Below are 12,931 nucleotides of genomic sequence, written 5' to 3'. Positions count from 1 at the left end.
GGGGGGGGGGGGGGGTGTTACAGAAGTTTATCACACTGCGGACTGGTGTGGTCAGACTGCGGTGACTATACACCCTCTTCCCACCCACACACCCACCCACGCACACAAACACACGCACACACATAGGCGGCTGAAACCCAATCTTTATCCATGCTGGAAAAGGCTCCGGGTCTCTGGATTAGACGTTACGCGCAGATAACATCAGCGCACATTGATATGTGAAATGGAGCACCTCGCGGACCGGCAAGCGGATGAGGCGAGCCGGTGGACATCAAAAAGCCGCAGCGGGCCCTTTTGTGAGCGCTGTGAGCATTGCAAATGTGCTAACTGTAATTCTGCCACAGTCGATGTAATGGGAGAGTAAACATGGTAACTAGCTGCGGCGGGGCGCTGGGACTTGCGTGAAGGCACGCCCTCACGCACGCAGACATATACGCATCTACTTACATGACCGGGTGCACAAGGAGGGAACGATGACCCAAAACACAACTCTGTCATCTCAAAAAAGACAAATAATAAACACGATAATAACCCATCTCCACCAACACTGGTTTTCCCTCCACAGATCAACCCTCAAGATCCCAGCAGCTAATGAATTAGAAAATCCCCCTTTTCCCCTTCTAAAGTATTAGTTTTGGAGTGGCCCTCCACAGCAGACCCCCCTCCTTCCGTCTAATAAAGTCCCCAGAAGCGGTCATAGTGAAGTTGCCTTGGTAATTATTAGCCATTAATTGGGTTCAGGACCTTGTGCGTCTATGGGAAATGGGAAATCTGACCGCTAATCCAAAACGTTTCTTTGGGGCCTTTTGCAGTGTTGTTAACACGCTGTCAGAGGGAGACGGGCGCCGCGCCACAGCTCCTGATAGCAGGAATATGGAGAGGTTAGAGGGCAGCCACTGTTCAGGTACAGACACACTACAGGAGGCCTGCACTGGAGCAGGGGTTGGCACTTCGCATTTGGAGAGCTGCAAAGAAGCCAAAATACTGAATGTTTCAAAAGGAGTGTGTACTGGCGGTAGAACTGGACACTGGTGGTTTTGAAATCAGTCACTGACATTTAGAATTTGCATCACATTATGCTAAAATAGACTAAAGTAAACCTGGATATTTCGATTGAAATATTCTGGCAACACATTTGTGGTAACTCGTATAAAAAATTGTTTGTGCACTACAATACAGGTAAACCATTCTAATATTTGACTGTTTCATTTAGCTTCGGTTCAGTAACGCCTGCGCATTCAGCCGTCAGTTCAGTTAAAACACTTCAGACTCACCGCCTGCATCCGGCCTAAACCAATCTAGTAATGCATTTAATCATTTTCCCTTCGAGTCTTATCTTCGGGCCTATTTCTAATGATGTTACCTGATTTATTTTCAGTGACAACTGTTGGGTAAATCATAGAAATTAGAAATCATATTTAATGGCACGAGTGAAAATTACAGGGTATACACAGGGTGCAGGGAATTTATTTTCCTATTACAATTTCATCCATCGAATAGTTTCAAACACCATCACCGTCATCATGTGGTGGAACTCAAAGAAACAAACACTATTCGGTCCGAGCCAAAATTCGACCATAACTGACGAACAATTTTCAAAATGCAAACAGGCAATGTGCATAGTCTGACTGACTCGGGCTGGGAATTAGGGTGCTCCTCCAATAAACTACAAACATCCCGTCCCGCCATCATCGATGTTGTTGTTGTTTTTAATTAATCGCTCGTTAATGTCGCCATCCATTTCCCCGCAGATCAGAGGAGCGGGGAGCCGTCAACCCCGCCAAACAAATGCACATTAAAATATCGCCGGGAGGCTCTAGTGAAAATTACCCCGATGTAGAAATGACCTTAATATGATGTAATCAATCAAGCTGTCTGCTGGGACACTGGGAATCACAATGTTAATCTTTTAGTTTGGAGCCGCGGGGGGGGGAAATAGCCTGTCATATTTTACAACTCAGCCAAAGAGCACTATGCAAGTTCAGTGACACAAAAGGGGGAAATGTACTGCGACAATACAGGCTTGATAATACTGGAGAAAATATATTTACACGGACAGGAAGGTCCATGCATCTCGTGGTGCAGGCCTGAAAGGCCTTCGGGCCTGTGTACGTTACTTTATTTATTATTATTTTATTTTTTTAAATACGTACACCAGTGTATGTAACAATGGAAAATAAATGTAACATACAGGTAGGCTATTTATTTTATTTTCATAGGAAGAGATCAAATGTAAGAAGTTGTACCATAAAGAAATCAGAAGATTCTGTAATTTAGGGGAAGAAAAAAAATCCAAACTAAAACCGAATTTACTTTCAAGATACAGAAATAAAATCATGAATATTTTTGGTAAAATATAGCCTATTTGAGTGACTATTTTAATTTTTTAAAATTAAAATACTAAACAATTGTGTTACATAGTAGGTGAAATACATGAATAGAACAATGAAAAAAACTAAATGTCAGCAAATGTGAGACATTAATTGGTGCTGGATCAATTCCCCATGGCTAAAATTGGTGAGCGATATTATGCAGAATGAGTCCAGTAGGTACCAAACTCTGGTGCAGAAGAATTAACACCAAGACCCTACATTCAAGTTGGCAAGCAACAAAAGGCTAAAGTGGGCAGCGTGAAGTGCTGAGGCTGGTGCATGTTATCATTAACCACTGTGGACAGATAGAACAAGCCAAGCCCACAAGTGTCCATTTCACACCAGCCTGGCATGGCAGCGGGTTAGGGCTCTAGAGAACCATATGCCACCCTTCAGCAGCCCTTTGAAGCACACCAGCTTCTGGGATTTCTGGTTCTCATCTTTGAAACAAACCCCCTTGAAGGTTTCCAACATGAGTGCTGTGTTTTCACCTTCAGTAAAGATCTGATCGTGAATTTTTTTCTCATCAGACCAGCTTTAGTGACTCTTTTATTTACTGCTACTGGGCTTTGATAATACTTTGAGTCTTTGGGAAATGGGCAGTTAGAAGGTGCAATGTACAAATTAGGGTCAATGTGTCTGTTACTATATCTATAGTTACATATATTCATGGTCAATTAAAGGATACAATAGCTGTAAAAGCAGGGCCAGATGTATTCATTATGAGGAGAACCGCTGACCTGCATCACTTGTTGAAATGTTACAGTCACACAGTACAGTGCCCATTCAAAATCCGTGTAACTTATTGACAAAATACAAAAAGCCAAGAAACACAAGCGCACATGTAAAGCTGAAAGTCCTCAGTAAGTCAAATGACTAAACATGATTCACAGCTTTAAATCCAATGAAAATAAAATGAATATTCCTTTTTAGGATTATGGAAAGATATTTCCAAACAGCTCCAGATCCCACAGTCTCCATACGACCACTGAAACAGCCCTGATGTATTATAATACAGTATGTGGGGAGTGACATCACACAGCCAGCTACAGTGGGGCCCCACAACACAGCACACACACCCACACACACACACACACACATGCTCATAGTGGTGAAAATGCTTAGCAGCAGAGATGAGGGAGGCTCAGTTTTGGAGAGCATTTTCTCCACCCATGAAGGAAAATCACGTGGAGTGTGGTCATACTGGACATGTGACGTTGTTTGAATAGATAGTTAATTGACAAATATTCACAAGTGTATCCCTCAAATATATTCAGGTAGCAAAGCTGTACACTGCAAAGTTATCACTAACCCAAATCCACAAGTCTTGTTGACATTCTCAAGCTAAATGGATTTGCTTTTTAGTAATATGTTTCCACTGCCAAGGTACGCAAGGGGCACTGTAAGGGATTTCAACAAATCACAAAAATGACTTGACTCAACCCCATACACAGACGCACACTTCTTTATAAGCACGCATGCACACTACGGTAAGCTGCACACTTCCACTATAAGCCTGACATCATATAGGAAACAAACCATAAAACACTAAACACTCTACAACCCAAGAAAGACCGGTTTCAAATCACAAACATTGCAAGAAGCTGACAAACCCATTTCCAAAAAGATTACTTTCTCATTCTTCTCTTTAGACTCCTGTAGCCCGGGAGTGACCTGCTACATTATTTATTTGTATGTTTTGGTGTAAAGTATATATGTGTAGTGGTGGTGGTGTGTCTGTGGCATGTGTATGGTGTGTTGCTGGACTGACAGGATGATGAATAGAAGCTTTAGCCAGTGGGGTGGATGGTATAGGTGGAGGTGGAGGTGGGGGCTCTGTGGGACTACGGCAACACATCAAAAACAACAGCACTTCCCGGGGTTTGCTGCCACTTTCCTCTGTAGGACCACCCTACTCCCCGAAATCTCCTCCAGGCTCCACCCCAGGGTTATTAACAGGGAAGAGTTGATGTAGATGCACACATTCACAGAAACATGGTGGATGAACTGTGCAATTAGTCTGCTTACTACAAGAAGTGTGAAGGAAGAAAAGGGCAGTGAAAAAAAACAAACACGTGCAGAGAAATTTCAATGTGCATCAGAGAGCTGCATGTTGTATGTTGAAGGGCCACAGCAAGTGCTGAAATGGCAGATACCTTCACACACAACCTGGATCAATATTGACTCTGGACTCGATTCACTTATGACGGCTCATGCAGAAGTTGTAAGCTTGGCCAGGTGATGTAGTGCTAGTGAAAGGAGGAGGCAGGGGTTGTTAGTGATCTTTTGAACTTCAGCAAAAAAGGAATTTAATTGGTAAGAGAGATACAGAGCAAATAGCAAAATCTAGCTAATGGGAGGTTTCTTCAGGTTGAAGCAGAGAAAGATTTTCTCTCTTGTTGAATATAAAGGATTGAAACCATGCTTCAGTAAGCAAAGCAAGCACTCGTCATTAGACACCATTTACATTGAAGACATTATGACTGCAAAGGCAGAGACCCAAGAGTACAGTGCAACTTAACAGCAAGCTGGTCTCCTCCAGAGAAGCTTTGAAAGACTGCCCTCATGTGTCTGATTCAACACATGTTGCACAATAGACTTGTACTTAGTCTCTCTCTCTCTCTCTCGAAATTGGCCTTCTTTAAAGAGACATAGCTTTTGTGAAGTGAGACAGAGGCCAGTCAGAACACAGAATACACTAGCACTGGATCTAAATGTCAAGCCAAGTAAATTGTATTTTTATAGCGCCAAATCACAACAAACTTATGTCATGACATGATTCATAAAGCGCAGGTCAAGACCAGCCTCTTTAAGATGTTCACTGAAGTTGAACATCAGTACATAACAGAAGAACTTTGTTGTGACCATTATATGTATTTCTACAATGCCTGCATAGGTGTCAAGGAGGACATTCACTGTACTTACTGTATGCACCTAAAGCACCTTTATCACAAAAAACCTGCTTTCATATGCTCATGCATGTTTGTGTGCATTCCTAAGCAGAAGCGAGAGAAAGGGAGAAACAAACGCTGGATTTTAACAAGTTGTCATCCTCTACCCCTGTTCTTTTCCAAAGGGAGCCGGCTGCCAAATCCCTGAGCATGCTTAACAATTCCATTACCGCCATGCAGAAAACCCACACTACTCTTTTGAAGCCACGGCATTTTAGAGGAGAAGGGTTTATTGACTTCAAATTGTTACCACTTGGGCCTCCTCTCAAAAAATAAACCTGCATGTCTAAGTGCAGCATGTGTAGCTCTGAGGTGATTTTTGGGTAATTTTGTTCAGATAGGTCGGGTAGGAGCAGCGCAGAGGGACAGTTGCCCAGTGGGACGCCGGCGTGCAAAAGCCTGCACACTAATGCTGATTGCTCGTTATTGGAGGGATTTTATTCGTCTGTGTGGTTTCTGTGAAAATCCAATGGCTTCTTTTACAACGGAGCGCATCTGTAGACCAAATGTGTCACATAGTAAGAAAGATTCAGTCTTTCTGGTTGTGCTAATAAAGTGTGACAGACGATTGGATTCGTGATTCGCCCTGTCGTCGTTTGCCATTTTCATAAGCCCATATATGTCACACTGACATTTGCCATATGGTAAAACTGGACAACTTGCCACTCTATTTTGGGGATTTTATTCCCCCACTGTCAAGTCACACATATGCTGAAAATAATGTTTGGTTGTGACCCATGCAGCATAACCTTTGAAGTTGTCAGTTGAAACAAGGCTACTGTGGGACACATATAGCCTGTCAGCTGCTGGGACTTCAATGTGTGGAAGACTGGGCTTACAGACACCTGCAGGCCTGGGGTCAGGGTGGCACCTCTCAACTTTCTCAGTCCTGTGCGATGCTCTGTGTTGGTGTGTACATGTGCTCCTGTAATTTTAAACTAACTGCAGGGAATTACCTACATGTAAGTAAACAAAACTCCAAACTACATCTCCAGAATTGCTCTACAATAACATGGTTTTATTTTGGAATGTAATGATCACTGTTACCATCTGGACTCCATATTGCCATATGAGCTTCTACTTAACTAGAGGTTATTGCGATGTAAAACTGAGTTTTACCATTCCATCATGTGCTCCACTGTGTTCACACCATCAGTCACCACATCACTGGGTTGTGATTTCAATGACTGATTTACAATAACTGGTTGCTAGCGTTGTCCTCATGTGTGATGTCATCGAACAGTTCAGCTACAGTCAATTCTCCAGTGCCAGCGAGGAGGAAATGAAGTGACCATGGTTAACACCATCTGACGTCTTTGCGGTGCTAAAAAATAAATTGATTTTTGGTTTCTGGATGCCTGCAGTGAACAACAACTCCTGTTTGTCCAAAATCTGGCTGTTCATTTAATGTTGTGTAGTGATTTTATGTAACCCAAAGCCCAATAAAATTTTCTTTTTCTATCATTCTGCATCTTGGTAAACAAACTACTTTGTCAATTGTTGCAACCCAAAATAATTTTGTGTTACGTATGTTTGATCCTTGCTGTCATTATGGGAAATCATCTTCTCTGTCATATGGTTAGCTGGTAAACAATGACGAATGCTTCTTAACATACCATGCTTACGTTGTGTTATGCCAATTAGGTCTGAGGCAGCATCCGTGAGATGGAAGAGAAGGGGAAGAGTTTGTTTGCAGAATGTTCTAATTCTATTTTGGAAACAAGGATTACCTGAGGTTTATCATTCAATATCTCTAGAATATAGATGTCTTTAGAGTCTAAACAGGCAGACATGTGTTTCCCCTCATTTTGGAAGCTCAAATGGAAAATACTGTATCACATGCAGAAAAACCAAAGCAAATTGAAAAATTGATTTATTCTATGATGCACATACACGTGCAAATTGTGTCTAGATGCGCACGCACGCACGCACGCACAGACGCACGCACGCACGCACGCACGCACGCACCTACGCACACACACACACACACACACACACACACACACACACACACACACACACACACACACACACGTGTGATGGGTGTCTATGCAGCGGCATCAGTCATCATTCATGTAGCAAAATACGCGGCACTTGTGGCCAGACAGACTGATCTGTTTCCTCACATTCACAATCGGCTGCTGTCTGCTCCCAGCAGCTCGGTCCAGCTCTGCCCTGCCTGCACTAGGAAGCTCAGTACCTTCATCTACAGTATACAAACTGAGTAGCCGCAATCAGAGAAAAGGAGGTAAATCACACTTGTCTTTGTTCCATTATGTTAGATCAGGAGAGGAGAGATGGTGGGAAGGAAAGAGGGGAGACATGCAATATAGGAACAAATGTGCACGTGTGTGCATGTATTGTGGGGGGTGTGGGGTTGGGGGGATTCTCTGCCACTGGGTGAGCTTATCCAGAGGATCTGTTCTGCTTCAAGAGAAGGAGAGAGGTCTGATAGGAACAGAGTGTGCCACACACTTGCACTGAGACACACACAAGCCAGGACTTTGTCAGCCTTACCTACCTCTGAGTGGTCCAAAATCAGAGCTCCAATAACAAACTCTACTGGCTCTTCTGATTGGTCGTGACGAATGCTCTCTGCTCACCGGACCCGGGTAGTCTGCCACAAGGGGTTTTACGGCCTGTCATCATTATTTCATGCAAGTCTGTGACTGGGTGTGATTATGTGTGTACATTAGGACACATTTTTGCTGTCAATATACGTGCACATATGGATATGCATGAGCTGTAAGTTATATTATTTGGAAGCATCTAGACTGACTACAAGGAACAGCAAGAGAATAAAGAAACTTTACCAAAGTATAAAAGTTAAAAGAATAAAGCTTTCAAAAACAAAAGGTCCATCTATCTGTTCAAGTTGTTTTGCCTTGGATTTAACTAAAATACATTTTTATCAGAAAGTGGGCAGGGATGTGTGGTGGACATGCCTTTTATTCTGTCCACCACTCTTTTGAGGGAAGGAAAGAAGGTGCCAAACATCAAAGTCTGCCAGATCATTATTTGAGTGCCAGAACGACGGGAGAGGGAAAGGCAGCAGAAAGCCAGTCATTAAAATTCCTACCACCTTGTTGACTGCATCTCCCCAACCAGCTTTCCTTTCCCTCTCAGGACTTGGACACAAGGGATGGCGAGGGAGTGCAGCTTGGCTAAAGACAAGAGAGACTAACCTTAAATTGGACATGGAAGGGATGTCCTGGAAACCGCACTGAAATAAATCTAAGGGTAAAACAACACAGACCTCAGATCTGTAGGAGTTTGTGAGTCAGAGGATGGAGAAACCTACTCACGAGACACGGATGAGTGTATTACATTGTAATTTTGTTTAGCTTCTACATTCACAGAAGACAGAACCAGCCAGAAAAGAAGGTTGTTTCTTATCTAAATTGCAGCTCAGCGTCTGCCATAGATACAGGCTAGGCAATGGCCAGAAAAAGGCAGAGCATCTCAGACATGAGATGTCAGCTCTCTTTACCGTTTCCTCTTTCGTAGGAGGACCACACAGAGAGCCGGGGGCAGATAGTCGCTGTGTATAAACGGACTGGTAAGCGCAGAGGGGGATTTGTGCAGTGGACCTTGGAGGCTCTCTGGGGTCTGGTGGTGGCACTCTGTATTAGTGACAGTGTCTGGGCCAGTAGCTACTGAGAATAAAGGCCATATGCCTCCATGGTTCAAAAAGACTGGATTTACAGTGCACAGGGGTAACCGTGTTGTGACATTTAATTTCTAAAAGTATACATACAGTAACTTTATTACGGGCTTAGCAATGATTTGATGATAACAAGGTCACATTATGTAGAAAAAAGTCAGTTTTCTTTTAGTTATAGATACCTAACTGTTGATTCAAAATGACAGTCAATACAACTGACTATTTTCCAATGTGTAGTCTGGACTCTCTTCCAATTGAAATATACTTATTTAAATGCTGTTTACAATCAGTCTTCAAGCATCGTTTGCTGAACTTTTCCAATTAGAGGTATTATAACGTCACAATATGCATTTACTATTACACTCATAAAACTAGAAAACAAAAGTTAAAGCATTTCACATTCTTAAATTGATCTAATCTGAACAAAAATTACGACACGATTCCGCAAATATGAATCTAAGTACTAATGGACAAATAAAAACCTACATTAAACATATAGAAGTGGCTTCACCCAGGCACTCGTGTGTGTGTGTGTGTGTGTGTGTGTGTGTGTGTGTGTGTGTGTGTGTGTATATATATGTATTTGTGTGCAGACCCCCCTCTGGCCTAAATTACCTGCTGACGGACAGGCCATCGGCTGTCAGCGAGGATGTGCTGATGGGCAACCAGCATGGTACCACCCCCTGTCGCCACCAATCCCGTCCCATCAGTCGTTCCTTCCTCCTCCCCTCTGATTTCAGCCTTCCTCTGTGCCTCGTGATGCGCTGCGGTAGGTCAGGCAGGTAGAGACGGTGAGCTAAAAAATGAGAAGAGAGAGGCACATCGGGTGAAAGGAGAGACTTTTATTATCACCATTGTTTCAAGCTCACTGATTCCCCCTCCCATTGCTGACTGCTCAAATGTCCTGTCTTTTCAACACACCTGAGCTTTCCCCCACTTTCCTCACCCCTCCGTCCCTACCCGCTACCCTCCTTTTTCTCTCTCAAATCTCAGTCCTGCAAATCCCTTCTTACTCCCACACAACTACTCCGCACCACATTTGCTCCTCTCCTGTTTCTGCCTTCCCTCTCAATGGGCTCAAACTGCGTTTGGAGAGAGGGAGGAGAAGAGGGGGAGAGAGGTAGAGAAGGAGGGAAAGCGGCAGGCCTCTGGCTGTAAGGGAGAGTGCACCTGGATGGGCAGGCTTCCTGGACACGCTGTGAGGGGCTATTGTCCTGCATGTCAGCAGCCCCTCTCTTTTAATGGGGCCCGTATATCATCGTTCTGATTATGGGGACTGGGACCCGGGGGAGGAGGGGTAGAGATGGTAGATCTGGGAGAGATGTACATGTGTGTGTGAGACAGCGAAAGAAATAGAGAGTGTATTGGGGAGGGAGGTAGGATGAAGGCGAGGTTTGGGGACAGAGGCTTAAAAATGCAGGTACCCCCAAATCCCCCATCGACTGAAATCCTAGCACTTAACCCCAGCCATGGCATTGTGTGCTGCAGTGGGGATTTTTTTTCTCTTTTCTTTTTTTTGGCCGTCTTTCTTTTTAATGGACTCCCTCGCCATCTCTCCATTCTCTCGGTGGATTCTTTAGCTGAGAACGTTTTTTTTCTTCTTCCTTTGGTTTATGACTTCTTTTTTTCTCCCAGAGATAGGAGGAGAGCCGGTCACCTGTCCTATTCGGCCCTGATCACCCTCTCTGACCAAAACATATTTTAAATTGATACACACTGTAACTGCTTACTACAGTACATTGATATTTGCTTGATCAACCTATTATATAGATTCAGAATTGATTCTGAAATCCAATTATTTCCCTACAGGGATTTGCATGCATGTACTGTATATTAAAGGACCATGTGGACCAGGAGCTGCTAGTTGTCCTACAGTCTGCCTCAGCAGCAGTGAGATAGCGTGCCTCTGAAAACTTTACAAGCAGGCTTTTTTTTTTATCAACTTTCAATAACTTAATTTTGTTGCTGCTCCAATACAAATTCCTTACGTGTTGCTAATGAAACAGCACTGAATATATGGTCTAGGGCATTTGTAGTGATGTGAAGCATTTGCAACTTACCCATACTTTAGAAAATAAGTCCATTACCAATGTGCCATGTAACGATTCTAATTACTGTAAGTCTTCAAAAAAAATTATCTTTAAAAATATTTGTTTATGTATATAACACGGATTGTACACTTAAGCCATCCAAATTACACGTGCACCCTTTTTCCTCACTGGCTGTTAAGTGTTTCAGTACTTCACTTGTGGAAGATCTGATCCAACTCAACAGCAGATCAAAGACTAAGTGTACATGTTTTGGGTGACTGAGGAGAGAGCGAGTCATTCATTTCAAATGGACAAATGGCAGCTAATTGAGTAGGTGTTGTAAGAGCTTGTCTGGATACCTTTCAAATGAGTAAAGGGTCATTTCCCCCATAATTAGCTACCTATGTTGGATTTTGTACAGCGTGTGCGTGTGCTGGTGCGTGTGCGTGTGTGTGTGTGTGCGTGTGAGTGCAAGGATTCGTTGGCTCGTGTATAGTTGCCTTTTTATACATGCTCCTGCATGTTCATGCACACAGGGGTGAGTAGGGGGGTGTTAAGGTTGTATATAATTATATACATATATTTATATACATATAATATATATTTGGAAACATAATGTATGTGAAACAGAGTGGTAGGCTAAGTTACGCCATTCTTCAACTCTTCCAGCAAATGCACATGAATGCTGGCAGCTTCATGTTTGTAGCTACACAATCGCTAGCATCTATAAATCTTGCCTCTTTTTTCAAACACGTGTGACAACAAAAAAATCTTTGTTCATGTTTACTGACCACAGAATTCAATAAACTAACTTAAAAGTTTGTTTGAATTTATTAAAACATTACAAGAACAAGTGTGTGTGTCCAAATGCGTTCCTGTGCATGTGTGCTCATTTCCCAAAGCTGATTAGGTGACAGCGGCCATACATCACACTGTGACCTGTGGTGCTGAATCTGGAACAAATATTTACACAATTACAACTCATGGACTAAAGCAACAAAACCCTTGCTTTGATTTAAAAATGATCTATTTAAGTCGTGCATCACAGTCTTAAACTACTGGAACTATTAGTGTGCCTTTTTGCAGTTGCAGACCGAGGGATGACGTTACAGAAGATAGGTTATGCTTATGAAGCATTTGTGGTTCATTTTTCTGGACAGATGAACGCTATTTCATTTTTGTCTATTTCTTTGAATATGAAATATTGTGGCTGATTGAAGAAAAAAAAAAACTGTAGTAACACCTACAGTAGACTACTACTTTTTGGATGGAGGCAGCCATGTAGAGGGCAGAAAGAAACCTATAATCCTTCTTTGCTGCTTCCTTCTGAAAACAGTAAGTCAGTGTCCGCTCACCGCTTGGTGCGTCAGATGAGAAGCAGTTAATGTGTCAGTAATCGAATGAGCAGTGTATTTTGGGAAAAGCCCTTTATAAAAAATATCCACTCACAGCAGGGGTCTCAAACTCAATTTACTTGGGGGCCGCTGGAAGTAGAGTCTGGGTTTGGCTGGGCCGCATCAAGTATTCCAAAAAAACCCTCTATTTCCTCAAAAAAGGGCGCGGAACTGCCGGTGCTTTAAACCCCTAGATCTGTTATGGTTGGTGCATTTCACAACAACAGACATCACATTGTCAAACCTCAGGCATTTGCCACAAAGGGTACTTAGCTAGCTTGACAACGGTTACGCCGCTGTCACGAGACTACGGTAGCCCATAAGTGACATGCGCAATGACAAAAAGTTTCAGAACGCGCGGGCCGCACTAACACTTAACTTTGATGTCAAGTAGGGGGCCACAAAATATCATCCCGCGGGCCGCAATTGGCCCCCGGGCCGCGAGTTTGAGACCCATGACTCACAGACTCATAAAGAGAGAAAGAGAGTGTGAGTGAGTGAGTGAGTGAGTGAGTGAGTG

At 43.1% G+C, this 12,931-nt stretch overlaps 3 long non-coding RNA genes across 3 annotated transcripts in view; 1 reads left to right on the top strand and 2 right to left on the bottom strand.

Moving 5' to 3' along the window:
* LOC116692414 (uncharacterized) overlaps positions 1-6,930 on the bottom strand; it is a 7,751-nt gene extending 821 nt beyond the window's left edge. The window contains exons 1-2 of the long non-coding RNA XR_004332694.1: positions 6,851-6,930; positions 4,978-4,984 (exon numbers count right to left, since the gene is read on the bottom strand). This is a non-coding gene — a long non-coding RNA (uncharacterized LOC116692414). The remainder of the gene's footprint in view (positions 1-4,977; positions 4,985-6,850) is intronic.
* LOC116692419 (uncharacterized) overlaps positions 694-12,931 on the top strand; it is a 17,071-nt gene continuing 4,833 nt past the window's right edge. The window contains exons 1-2 of the long non-coding RNA XR_004332699.1: positions 694-704; positions 5,047-5,052. This is a non-coding gene — a long non-coding RNA (uncharacterized LOC116692419). The remainder of the gene's footprint in view (positions 705-5,046; positions 5,053-12,931) is intronic.
* The window catches only part of LOC116692417 (uncharacterized), a 71,127-nt gene continuing 66,436 nt past the window's right edge, over positions 8,241-12,931 (bottom strand). Inside the window, exons 4-5 of the long non-coding RNA XR_004332697.1 lie at positions 9,603-9,783; positions 8,241-8,487 (exon numbers count right to left, since the gene is read on the bottom strand). This is a non-coding gene — a long non-coding RNA (uncharacterized LOC116692417). The remainder of the gene's footprint in view (positions 8,488-9,602; positions 9,784-12,931) is intronic.

The sequence above is a fragment of the Etheostoma spectabile genome, chromosome 7 (assembly GCF_008692095.1).
Source record: "Etheostoma spectabile isolate EspeVRDwgs_2016 chromosome 7, UIUC_Espe_1.0, whole genome shotgun sequence".
NCBI lineage: Eukaryota > Metazoa > Chordata > Actinopteri > Perciformes > Percidae > Etheostoma > Etheostoma spectabile.
This window is presented reverse-complemented; position numbering and strand designations above follow the sequence as displayed.